The sequence below is a fragment of the Apium graveolens genome, chromosome 9 (genome assembly GCF_009905375.1).
Source record: "Apium graveolens cultivar Ventura chromosome 9, ASM990537v1, whole genome shotgun sequence".
In the NCBI taxonomy this organism is placed as follows: Eukaryota; Viridiplantae; Streptophyta; class Magnoliopsida; order Apiales; family Apiaceae; genus Apium; species Apium graveolens.
Window position 1 is genome coordinate 262,120,834 of NC_133655.1, and position 12,316 is coordinate 262,133,149.

The window sequence follows — 12,316 nt, forward strand, 5'->3', positions numbered from 1 at the left end:
GTAGAAGAAGAAGAGAAAGTCGAAGAACCAGTTTTATTTGTGATGGGAGATCAAGCAGAAATTCCTAAGGCTTTGATGGACTATTCGCAACCTAAGATTAATGATATTCAGTCAAGCATCATCAGACCAGCCATCTCGGGTAATGCTTTTGAGATCAAGTCAAGCACGATTCAGATGATACATAACTCAGTTCAGTTTGGGGGTTCTCCTACAGAAGACCCCAACATGCACATCATGGATTTTATCGAGATCTGCGACACTTTTAAGTTCAATGGTGTGACTGAAGATGCCATCAAGCTGTGACTCTTCCCATTCTCTCTGAGAGATAAAGTAAAGTGATGGTTACATTCTCTACCACTAGGGTCTATCACCACTTGGGAGGATCTTTCTAAAAAGTTTCTCACTAAATTCTTCCCTATGGCGAAGACTGCTGCAATCAGGAATGATCTTACTCAGTTTTGCTCAGTAAACTAGAGAATCTCTGTGTAAGGCTTGGGATCGATATAAGGAGATGCTAAGGAAGTGCCCACACCATGGCATGCCTGATTGGATGATTATAAACTGTTTTTATAATGGATTGGGTGCTACTTCTAGACCCATGCTCGATGCAGCATCAGGGAGAGCCTTGTGGGCTAAGAGCTATAATGAAGCTCATGAATTGATTGAACTGATGGATGCTAATGAATACCAGAATCCTTCTCAGAGGCTAACTCAGGGTAAAGTAGCAAGAATTCTGGAGTTGGATGCAACAACTGCTATAGCCGCCCAACTTAAGGTCTTGACGATGAAGGTGGACACTTTGACAAATTATGGAGTTAATCAAATCACTAGTGTCTATGAGTTTTGTGCTGGTGCCTATGAGACTGATCAGTGTGCTATTTCTAGTGAATCGGCTCAGTTCGTGAGCAACTTTCAGCGATCGCAACAACCTGTGCCAGCCACCTATCATCCTAACAACCGCAATCATCCTAATTTTAGCTGGAGCAATGCTCATAATGCGGTTCAACAGCCTTATCAGCAGTACCCAGCTAGGCAGCACAACCCCCCTGGTTTTCAGCAATCACAATATGCACCAAGATAGCAACTCCAGTTGCAACAAGGTAATGAAAAATCTGAATTAGAGGAGTTGAAGATCATGTGCAAAAGCCAAGCTATTTCTATCAAGACCTTGGAAAACAAATTGGGTAAATTGCCAATGCCTTTCTAAATCGTCAACCAGTTACACTACCTAGTGACACTGAAGTTCCAGGAAAGAGGGAAGCTAAGGAGTAGGTGAAGGCAATCACTTTGAGGTCAGGGAAGGTTGTGAATCCCGAACAAACTCAAGTTTCTAATAAAGAAGCTGGGGTTGAAGAAGAAGTAGAGCATCAGGAAGTAGAAGTAGAACCAAGGAAGACTATTATTGAGCACACTCCTTCTGAGGGTAATACAGGGGAGAAACAGATCTATCCTTCACCACCTTTTCTTAAGCGGCTGCAGAAGAAAAAGTTGGATAAGCAATTTGAAGTTTCTGGAGGTGTTCAAGAAACTTCATATCAACATACCTTTTGCTGAGGCTCTTGAGCAGATGCCTAGTTACACAAAGTTTATGAAAGGTATTCTTCCTCGGAAAGTGAAGCTAGATGATTTAGAGACTGTCGTTGTCACGGAGGAATGTAGTGTTGTGCTGCAACAGAAGTTGCCTCCGAAGCTTAAAGATCCGGGAAGCTTCACTATTCTGTGTACTATTGGAAAAGTGTCTTTTGACAGATGCTTATGTGACTTGGGAGCTAGCATCAATCTAATGCTTTTTCAATCTTCAAGAAGTTGAACTTGCCTGATCCGAAACCTACTTATATGACTTTGCAGTTGGCCGATCATTTTATTACATATCCTCGAGGTATTGTGGAGGATGGCTTGGTCAAGGTTGATAAACTCATCTTCCCTGTTGATTTCATAATTCTTGATTTCGAGGAGGATAAGAAGATTCCCATAATCTTGGGAAGACCTTTCCCGGCAACTGGCCGTACCTTGATAGATGTGTAGAAGGGTGAGCTTACAATGCGAGTGCTGGATCAGGATGTAACTTTTAATGTGTTCAATGCTATGAAATTTCCTACGGAAAATGAGGAGTGCTTAAAAGTGGAGTTGGTCGATTCTGTGGATACTTTAGAACTTGATAAATTGCTAAGGTCTGATGCCTTAGAGAAGGCCTTATTGGGGAATTCAGACAGTAAAGATGACGAAGGTGAAAAATAATTGCAATATCTGAATGCTTCTCCCTGAAAGAGGAAGATTGATATGCCTTTTGAATCTCTTGGAATGGAGGAGTTGAACAAAGCTACTAAACGCCTCAAGCCATCTATTGAGGAAGCTCCTACTCTTAAGCTTAAGCCTTTACCTGAACATTTGAGGTATGCATTTTTAGGTGATGCATGTACTTTGCCTGTTATTATTGCATCTAACCTTTCAGGTAGCGACGAGGAGAAGCTTTTGAGAATTCTTAGGGAGTTCAAATCGGCAATTGGATGGACTATAACAGATATTAAGGGAATCAACCCTTCTTATTGCATGCATAAAATTCTGCTAGAAGAAGGTAGCAAGCCTACGGTTGAGCAACAAAGAAGACTTAATCCGATCATGAAGGAAGTAGTGAAGAAGGAAATTCTTAAGTGGCTGGATGCATGGATTATTTATCCTATTTCTGACAGTTCTTGGGTGAGTCCAGTTCAGTGTGTACCAAAGAAATGAGGTATCACAGTTGTTGCTAATGAGAAGAATGAGCTCGTTCCTACTCAAACAGTCACGTGATGGAGAGTTTGTATGGACTACAGGAAGCTGAACAAGGCCACTAGGAAAGATCACTTCCCTCTGCCTTTCATTGACCAGATGCTCGACAGGTTGGCTGGTCATGAGTACTACTGTCTTCTGGATGGCTATTCGGGTTATAATCAGATTTGTATCGCTTCGGAAGATCAGGAGAAAACTACCTTCACTTGTCCATTTGGTACCTTCGCCTTCAGACGCGTTTCTTTTGGTCTGTGTGGTACACCAGTCACATTTCAGAGATGTATGATGGCCATCTTTTCTAATATAATTGGCCAAAATGTGGAGGTGTTCATGGACGACTTCTTTGTATTTGGCAATTCTTTTGATGAAGTCGTGCAAAATCTTGAAAATGTTCTCAAGAGGTGTGTTGAGACCAATCTGGTTCTCAATTGGGAAAAATATCACTTTATGGTGCGACATGGCATTATTCTTGGGCACAAGGTCTTTAGTAAAGGTCTTGAGGTGGATAAAGCCAATGTGGGGGTCATTAAAAATCTTCCTCCACCTATTTCTGTTAAGGGAATTCGCAGTTTTCTTGGTCATGCGGGTTTCTATAGGCGTTTCATTAAGGACTTTTCTAAGATTTCGAAGCCATTGTGAATTCTGCTAAAGAAAGATGTCCCTTTCAAATTTGATGATGAGTTCCTTGCAGCTTTTGAAATATTAAAGAAGAGTTTAATCACAGTACCTGTCATAACTGCACCTGACTGGAATGAACCTTTTGAGATGATGTGCGATCCAAGTGACTATGTAGTAGGAGCAGTTCTTGGGCAGAGAAAGAACAACATATTTCATGTGGTCTACTACGCTAGTAAGAGCTTGAATGTGCTCAACTGAATTATACTACTACGTAGAAAGAAATTTTGGCTATTGTCTATGGTTTTGAGAAATTTCGATCTTATCTACTTGGGACTAAAGTGACAGCGTTCACTGATCACGCTGCAATTAGTTATCTCGTCTCGAAGAAGGACTCGAAGCCTAGATTGATTAGATGGGTTATTTTGCTTTAAGAATTTGAATTAGAGATCAAGGACATAAAGGGGACTGAAAATCAAGTCGCTGATCATCTATCTAGATTAGAAATCCCAATGCTACTTCACTGGACAAGACATTGATAAATGAGTCTTTTCCCGATGAGCAGCTGTTTGGAGTGCAAGAGGAAGAACCGTGGTTTGCAGACATTGTGAACTACCTTGTGAGTAATGTCATGCCTCCCGACTTATCATATGCTCAAAGGAAGAAGTTTCTAAATAAAGTGAAGTGGTATATGTGGGATGAGACATTTCTTTTTCGATAAGGAGCTGACCAAATCATCAAGAAATGTATTCCTTATAGCGAAACGGGGGGAATCTTACGAGATTGCCACTCAACGGCTTATGGAAGACACTATGGTGGAGAAAAGACAGTAGCTCGTATTCTTCAAGCAGGTTTCTTTTGGCCAACCTTGTTTAAAGATGCTCATCAGTTCGTTTTGAAATATGATCGATGTCAATGTGTGGGTAATATGTCTAAGAGGGATGAGATTCCTCTTAATGTGCTTCTCGAGGTTGAAGTCTTCGATGTTTGGGGAATTGACTTTATGGGGCCATTTGTCTCATCTTGTAACAATAAGTATATCTTGTTGGTGGTTGATTATGTGTCGAAATGGGTTGAAGTTAAGGCATTGCCAACGAACGATGCGAAGGTGGTGCTTAATTTTCTTCACAAGTAGATATTCACAAGGTTTGGAACTCCAAGAGTCATAATCAGTGATGAGGGGTCGTATTTTTATCGCAAGTTCACTGCTGTGATGTAAAGGTATAATGTGAATCATCGCATTTCTACGGCTTATCATCCTCAGACAAATGGTCAAGCTGAGGTGTCTAACAGAGAGATCAAGCGCATTTTGGAGAAAGTTGTGTGTCCATCGAGAAAAGATTAGTCTTTGAACCTTGATGAAGCTGTTTGAGCTTATAGAACAACATACAAGACTCCATTGGGAATGTTGCCATTCCAGTTGGTTTATGGTAAGGGGTGTCATTTGCCTGTGGAGCTCGAGCATAAGGCATATTAGGCTTTGAAGAAATTGAATCTTGATTTGGATGCAGCTAGAAAGAAGAGGATGCTTCAATTGAATGAACTCGATGAGTTTCGACTGCAAGCTTATGTGAACAACAAAATGTATAAGGAGAAAGTCATGAGGTGGCACGATAGGGATCTAGTGCTCAAATAATTTGTGCCGGGGCAACAAGTTTTTTTGTTAAACTCTCATCTCCGTCTTTTTCCTGGAAAGTTGAAGTCAAGGTGGTCAGAGCCCTTCATAATCAAAACTGTGTTTCCACATGGAGCGGTGGAAATTTTTGAGAGTGATCCGGGCCAAACATTTAAGGTCAATGGTCAGAGGTTGAAGCATTACTATGATGCCACGACAAACCGTGAGGTGGTTAGTGCCATTTTTTGTCCGTTTGATCTCAAGATTCTACGTCGAGCTAACGACGTAAAACAAGCGCTTCTTGGGAGGCAACCCAAGTTTGTTGTACATTAGTAGGTAGAAGAAGCAAGAAGAAAAGAAAAAACAAAAAAAAATTAGAAGAAGAAAAAATTCAGACGCGCTGTTTTTCCAGAAGGTGAGTGCGCCCACGCTATTTTTCCAGAAGGTGAGCGCGCCCGCGATGATCTAGCGCGCGACCACACCAATTTGGCAGAAGGTGAGCGCGCCCGCGCTGGTCTAGCGCGCGGCCGCGCCGGGGTCCCGACTCAGAAAAATAAAAACAACAGTTATGAAGAGAAAATCAGGGTATTTGCTACAAAATCAATTTCTACCCGAATTTTACTCTTCCACATGCCAAATTTCCCTCTCCAAATCAAACCCATTATTCCCACGATTCCCATAATCAATTCCTACTTCTATTCCATATCTAATTCTCTTCTCACCACCTATATATATACACACTTATACATAAAGTTCTCCACTACATCATAAATTCTCAAACACAAATCCGTCTCAAACACTTAGCTTTTATTCTTTTTATTCAATCCCAATGGCACCTAAGAGACAAAGAACTCAAGTAAGTAGCAGCACCACCGTTTCTTCATCTGCGGGTGGTGTGAGACCGAGGTTTTCGACTCTAGAAGCTGAAGAGGAGTACACGAGGCTTCTCTCGAAGCCTATTACAAATGAGCGAGGTTTTCTGCCATCAGGGAAGGATAGTAAGTTGTTGGAGATGATTCTGGAGATGTGCTGGGTTCCTTTTTGTGAGGCTCCCACTGTTGTGCCCATGAGTGTTGTGCGAGAGTTCTATGCTAATGTAAAGGCGGAGAAGAACTGCTTCACGGTGGTTAGGGGGATGACTGTGGAGTATAGTGCTGATACGATAAGGAGGGTGATTAAGCAGCCCGCGAGGAAGCCCGGTCAGGACACTTGGAACGATAAGACTCCGGAGGACTTCAACTTGGATCTGACCGTTGCTACTCTATGTGTGCCTGAAACTCAATGGAAGTTCAAGTGGGGCACAACTGATTACTTCACGTTCCCTGCGTCGTGCATGAACAGGTTTGCACGGGTTTGAAACTCGTTTATTTGTGCTAATATCATGCCATCATCACATGTGCATGAGATTACTGTGGAGTGTGCTCGTCTACTGTGGGGTATTCTTTAGGGAGATTATATTGATTTGGGGATGGTTATTTATCAGGAAATTTTGAGATTTTTGCGAGGAGGTACAACGGGTTTTATATCCTATGCGTCCGTTGTGACGAAGTTGTGTGTGGCAGTTGGTGTTCATTGGCCCGCACATGAGCAATTATAGCTTCCCAGTGCTCCTATCGATATTTCTACACTATTGAACATGACTGAGTGGTATGGTGGGAAGCCCGGTCCTAAGGGGCTTGGTTATTTATATGATCATCTGCCAGGTGGTAGGCCAGCGGATCAGACTTTTGCTGGTGGGGCGCAGCAGGCAAGGAAGGCAACATGGAGAGCTCAGTTGGGAGAGGAAGCTGGTCCATCGCAGCAGGAGCAAGAGGAGGCAGGAGCTGAGGTTGGAGTTGGTTTGAGTACGACGCAGTATCGGCGTCTAGCGAGGAGGATGGATGCGATGCATGACATCCATAGTTAATTTGCACGTGATCTCTCTCAGGCACTTGGGACTGCATTCAGAGCCACTGGTGTTGACATCCAGTGGCCAGTATTTGGTGAGGATTCCGTGTATCCACCTCCAGACATGCTTGACACTCCACCCGTTGAGGGTGATGACCCTGATTCGGAGTAGGTATGCCTGATTCCTTACTATTACCTTCACTGAGGACAGTGAATATTTTAAGTTTGGAGGTAGTAGTCGAAGGAATGGTTTTATGTGAGTCACATTTAGTTTGCATATTCATGATAGTTTAGTTCATATAGTTGCATATTTTGCCATGTAGTAGTTTTTTTTTTGATAGTTTTTATGATAGTTTGTTCATGTAGTTTCATGCATTTGCATAATAACATGATCCCTTAGATGATTTTTCCGATTGATATGTGATGTTGATGCTGGTGTAGTGATGTCGTATTTAGTGATGTTTAGTCTTATCGAATTGACTTGCATGCTAGAGACAATTATATTTTACTAAGTCTTATAGGTTGCTAAAGTACTAGATCATGGTCATGGTTTGTTTGTTTGTCGAGGTTTAATCGCTTGTTATATTTAGAATTTAGGATATTCTCTTAATGATAAAAAACATGGATATTTAAAAATTGGAGAAAATTGGATTTTATTGCTAGTTGTGTTGGCTAGGTGTCAAATGGCTAGTAGTCGGCTCATATTTATATGAGTAGTCTAGGGTTGAATGAGATGGAGCAAAACACAATCATTCAGAAATTGTTGAAAAAAAAAGAAAAAAGAAAAGTATATGTTTATGCATAATTGATCACGAGTGGGCTATTTAGTACTTGAGTTATTAAGTTCTTAGGGAACTTTGTGCCTAGTGACCTAAGGCTTTTATAGTATGGGATCCGCTAACGCTCGCTACATGGGTACTATTGTATAAGTCTTTTGTGGACCTCACTCATTGCACGGTCAAATAAGCATATTTGTGTTGTTTTGTTGTAAATAAAAGCGTGAATCCATGTAAACTCCGATATAAGAATTGAAGTGTTATAAGTTATTTTGAATCTAGCTTTTATTCTACTTATAACCGTGCGATTGCTTTGATGAGTAGTGAGTCATGATTATTGATGTAGTTGTGATGGTATGTCTATAAGCAGTTGCACACACACACACACACGTCTCTGGTTTGTAGGCTGATTTGTGAGGTTTGATTGATCTTTATGCGAATAACTGCATTTGTTGAGATGTTGCTTGTTGATTGGTTTAGTTATTCTATTGGGGATCGTTACATTCATGCATTTTTATTTCTTGTTATTTGAGTCTGTTTATGCTTGAGGACAAGCATCGATTCAAGTTTGGGGGTATGTTGAGTGGCATTTATGACACTTTATTATGCTCCCTAAAGCTTTGAATCAGTGTATTTGTACTCAAGTTGTTGGTATTTTAATGTGTTTTCTAGTGTTTTTGCATTTTCAGGCATTATCTAGGTAATCAGGTGAATTAGCATTATTTTGGTGCTAATTTGGTGTTAAGGTGGTGTTAGAATAAAAGCTCTTGGAAAACCGGCTCAAATCAGCAAGGAAAATGAAGAAGCCAGAAGTTGATCCAAGTAGTCAGCGTGCCCGCGCTGTGATAGCGCACGCCTACGCCCGAAGTCCAGAAACTCGGCGCGCCCGGGTTGGTCAAGCGCGCGGCCGTGCCAGGTCGAGAAAAAAAATCTTGATTCTATTGGGCTTTTAATCCAGAAGACTTCTACTCTGCATGGGGCCGCTATATATACAAAAACAAGTTCGTTTTTTATAACAAGACATACCAAAGCACAACGAAAAGGCATAAGAAGACCATTTTAGCACAATTCAACCAAGGCGATGAAGATCTAGTTTAACTTGTGATTCTTTGTTTAAGTTATAACGTTGGATGCTAGTTTTCTTATTCTTGAACCTATACTCTTGTTGTGTACTTTATTTATTATTCATTTATAAAGACTACATTTATTATACCATGCTTTCATTGGAACCCACGTTGATGATGAGTCCGGTTATGGGCTAATCGTTATCGTGGGGTTCTAGCGGATTTATTTATGGATTTCTTTAGTTGATTTGTTTCGATGCCTTAGTGTGTGGTGATTTTATGATACCCTAGTATTGGTTGTGCGTATTCGTCTTTCGCGAACTTATAAGATAATGTGTTAATTCTTAATGAAGCGAAAGCGAATTTAGGGATTTAGAACTTGCCATGCTAGCATAGGTTCATGTGTTATTGATATGCATGATTCGTAGGTAATTTTAACCATCTTACTTGACATATGTAATCATGATAGATAACTTGTGCATTAAACCATTATGTTGTCAAATTCTATAGACATATAGGGTCTCAATATAATTGGTGTCTATTCAGCTTCTATCTCTTTTGTGGATGTCTAGTAGTAGGGTATTCGTGCAACGAAAGTTGGCATTTATCAGTTTCGTGTTATCTGATTAGTGTCATCACCATTATATGCTAAGGTTAAGAATAAAAAGGCTATCGAATGAAGTATTTAATGAAGTTAGAATCCCATGTTTGTCATATATATTAATTCAACTATACTTATTCTCTTAGTATAATTGTTAGCTTAAGTTTAGTTAAAAATAATCTCAATCTGTTAATCGTCTTAGCATTGAATAATAGCCATATCATTGTTGCATAAGTGCATAAATTACAAAGTTAACCTAAACCATTCTCTGTGGGAACGAATCTGATTTATATCTTATACTACTTGTGAACGCGTATACTTGCGTGAATTTTAGCGAGTGTTTAGCGACTAACAATCATTTTAGTATATAATATGATTTTATTTGATCCATGACGGTTCGTGATTTTTTGTTAAAAAATATATTTGCGAGAAATATTATTTTAAGTGTAAATATTAGTTATTTGTTTAGTGTAAATATCAAATTATAAGGTAGCTTTCTTTTAATTATTTTAATTATAGTTTCCATACGAGATGATTTTGGTACATATTTATAGATAAGTTATATTATGTTTAGATACGTTCGTAGTACTGTGTTTGAAATTTTAAAATACTATTTTCGAAAATATCTCTGTGTGTATATATATATATATTAAATAAAGGAAATTCATTTAAAAAGTAATTAAATATTATTTTGATTATTGCTACATAGAATATGTTTTTAGCTAGATATTAAATATCTTAGATTTTGGTTAAAAATAAACTTAGTATGAGGTGTGATTTAATTCTGTGATTTAATTCGCGGTCTTTTAATCTAGTTTTAAGGTAATATTTTATGAATTTAGATATAGTGCATACACGTAAATAGTAGATTATTGGCTAGAATCCTCAACATGTGTATATTAGATATTGACTAGCTCAATTTGTTGTGACCATGCATGCATAATATTTATGTGGTAATAGTATATAAAATTATTTTACATGTTAAAGTTAATGGTGATCATTTGTATCGAATACTTAGTTTTAGCCCAGTGTGGTTTCATGCATCTGTAATGGGCTTTAAGGCCCATTTCCATTTTATGTAATTTGTTTAATTATAATATGTGATGTGATCTGCATTTTAAATAATTTAAGTAACCCGCACTATATGTTCAGTGGCGATTAATTGTCTCTGGTCATTAGTATTTAAGTCGATCTCTGTTTAGTTTCGTGGTCGACATTTTATTTGATTTGATGATGTGGGCATATGTATGTAATATATGAATAGAATTTGTTTATAGAATAAATAACTAATTACATTTTGCTTATAAATTTTAGGATTTGTTCGCATTATTAATTTCAGATTTTAAGTGTTAACTTTGAGGTAAGTACTTTTGATTTACTTTTAATTTTTGAAAAAGATATTTCAATTCTGTTTTTGATTTCGTATAAGATATAAGAACTGTGATTTCAAAATTTATAAGATATAAGTATTTGTGAATTTTAGAACACAGTCTCTACGCTTTCGAACCCGTTCGTAATTTACGTTATAGTTCCGGAACTAGCTTTAGATACCCTTAGTTGGCGTACAAGTGTGCAACTTTAGATACCTATTAAGGGCGTGTAATTATTGAACTTTAGATGCCGACCACTGGTAAAGTGTGGTATAAAGGATAAGAATAAGAATTAGATGCCGGCTACTGGCAAAGTGTGGCCGTAGATCAAGACTGTGGTATTTATAAGAATTATCACTTCGTTCTGTTTTTACTTTATTATGGTCTGTTATAAAATTCTGTTCTGTTCTATTCTGTTTTAAATTCTGAATTTTAAAATATAAAACTTTGGGTTGAATTTATTTAAAAAAAATATTTTACAAAATTATTATTGTCTTGAAAAAAATCATTTTATTAAAACACTCATTGTTTTTCTGTTTAAGAGTTAATCAATTTGTACTTGCTGAGCTGTGTAGCTCATCCCTTTTCTCTATTTCAGGTTGGTAAGCTCTGGATTTGAATAAGAATGTGAACTTTGTGGATTTTCGTGCTATTAATTTGAATAAGACTTTCGTACCATAAGAATAAATTTGATTATCTGTTTAGACAATTAATATCGGATTTGTGGAGTTGCGTCTTTATTTTTATGATTTTGATTATTGAGTTTGACCGCTGCTTTGACCTTCGTTATATATTGAATTTTTTGATTAAAAGAATGTGTTTTATTTAAGTTGTGTATTTAGATTTAATAGTCCGAATAGTCGGGCTGTTACAGTATCTTAATTAAGTTAGCTTCCAAACACGACCATTGTGAAGTTTCATTGTTACTGTAAGTCATATGTCATAGCCTATTTGTATATTCGAGGATTTAACTCAACTCAAATAAGAATGTAATAAATAAATAGTGGATCTACCGTCAGAGAGATCTCGCAAAGTAATATCTGTCAAAGGATTCAGAAACAAGGTTCATCTACAGACTTGAGGAGTTAATTCACTGGAAGAAGTTCAAGAAGTTGATCATGCCTCAGTGATATAAATCAAGATCGTGGATTTAATCAAGTGACAGAAATCTCGCCAGGGTATCAATTAATTACAAGGATTTAATCTGAAGAAAATCAAAGTGTCAAAGTCAAGACATGAAGAAACGTCACGGAAGTTAGTCACTCATGAACCAGACAGTACATCGAGTGTCAACGTTGAAGTGGTGGAATTGATTCATAATTCTCAGTGATTTTCAGAAGATATTCAGAAGAATGGATGCTGCTCAGGGTTAGTATTAATTCTCTATTAATTAATTAAGTCATATAATTTAATTAAGAAAATAAATTATATCTGCAAAGATTAATTTATTGATTAATTAAATTAATTGATTAATTAATTCAGAATTAATTTTAGGAATTTTCAGAAGTTTAATTGGATTAAATTCAATCTTAAATCAGCAAGACAATTGAAAATGAACTAGCATGACAATCTGGATGAGGTAGACACTAACCACTGACATATGGCTTTTGGATCAGTAT

The 12,316-nt window shown here is 37.9% G+C and overlaps 1 non-coding gene across 1 annotated transcript; it reads right to left on the minus strand.

Annotated features, from left to right (window-relative positions):
* Positions 1–432: 432 nt before the first annotated feature.
* On the minus strand, positions 433–540 carry LOC141688689 (small nucleolar RNA R71). Its single transcript, XR_012562122.1, has one exon. It is a non-coding gene; the product is annotated as a small nucleolar RNA R71 (small nucleolar RNA).
* Between the last annotated feature and the right edge of the window lie 11,776 nt (positions 541–12,316).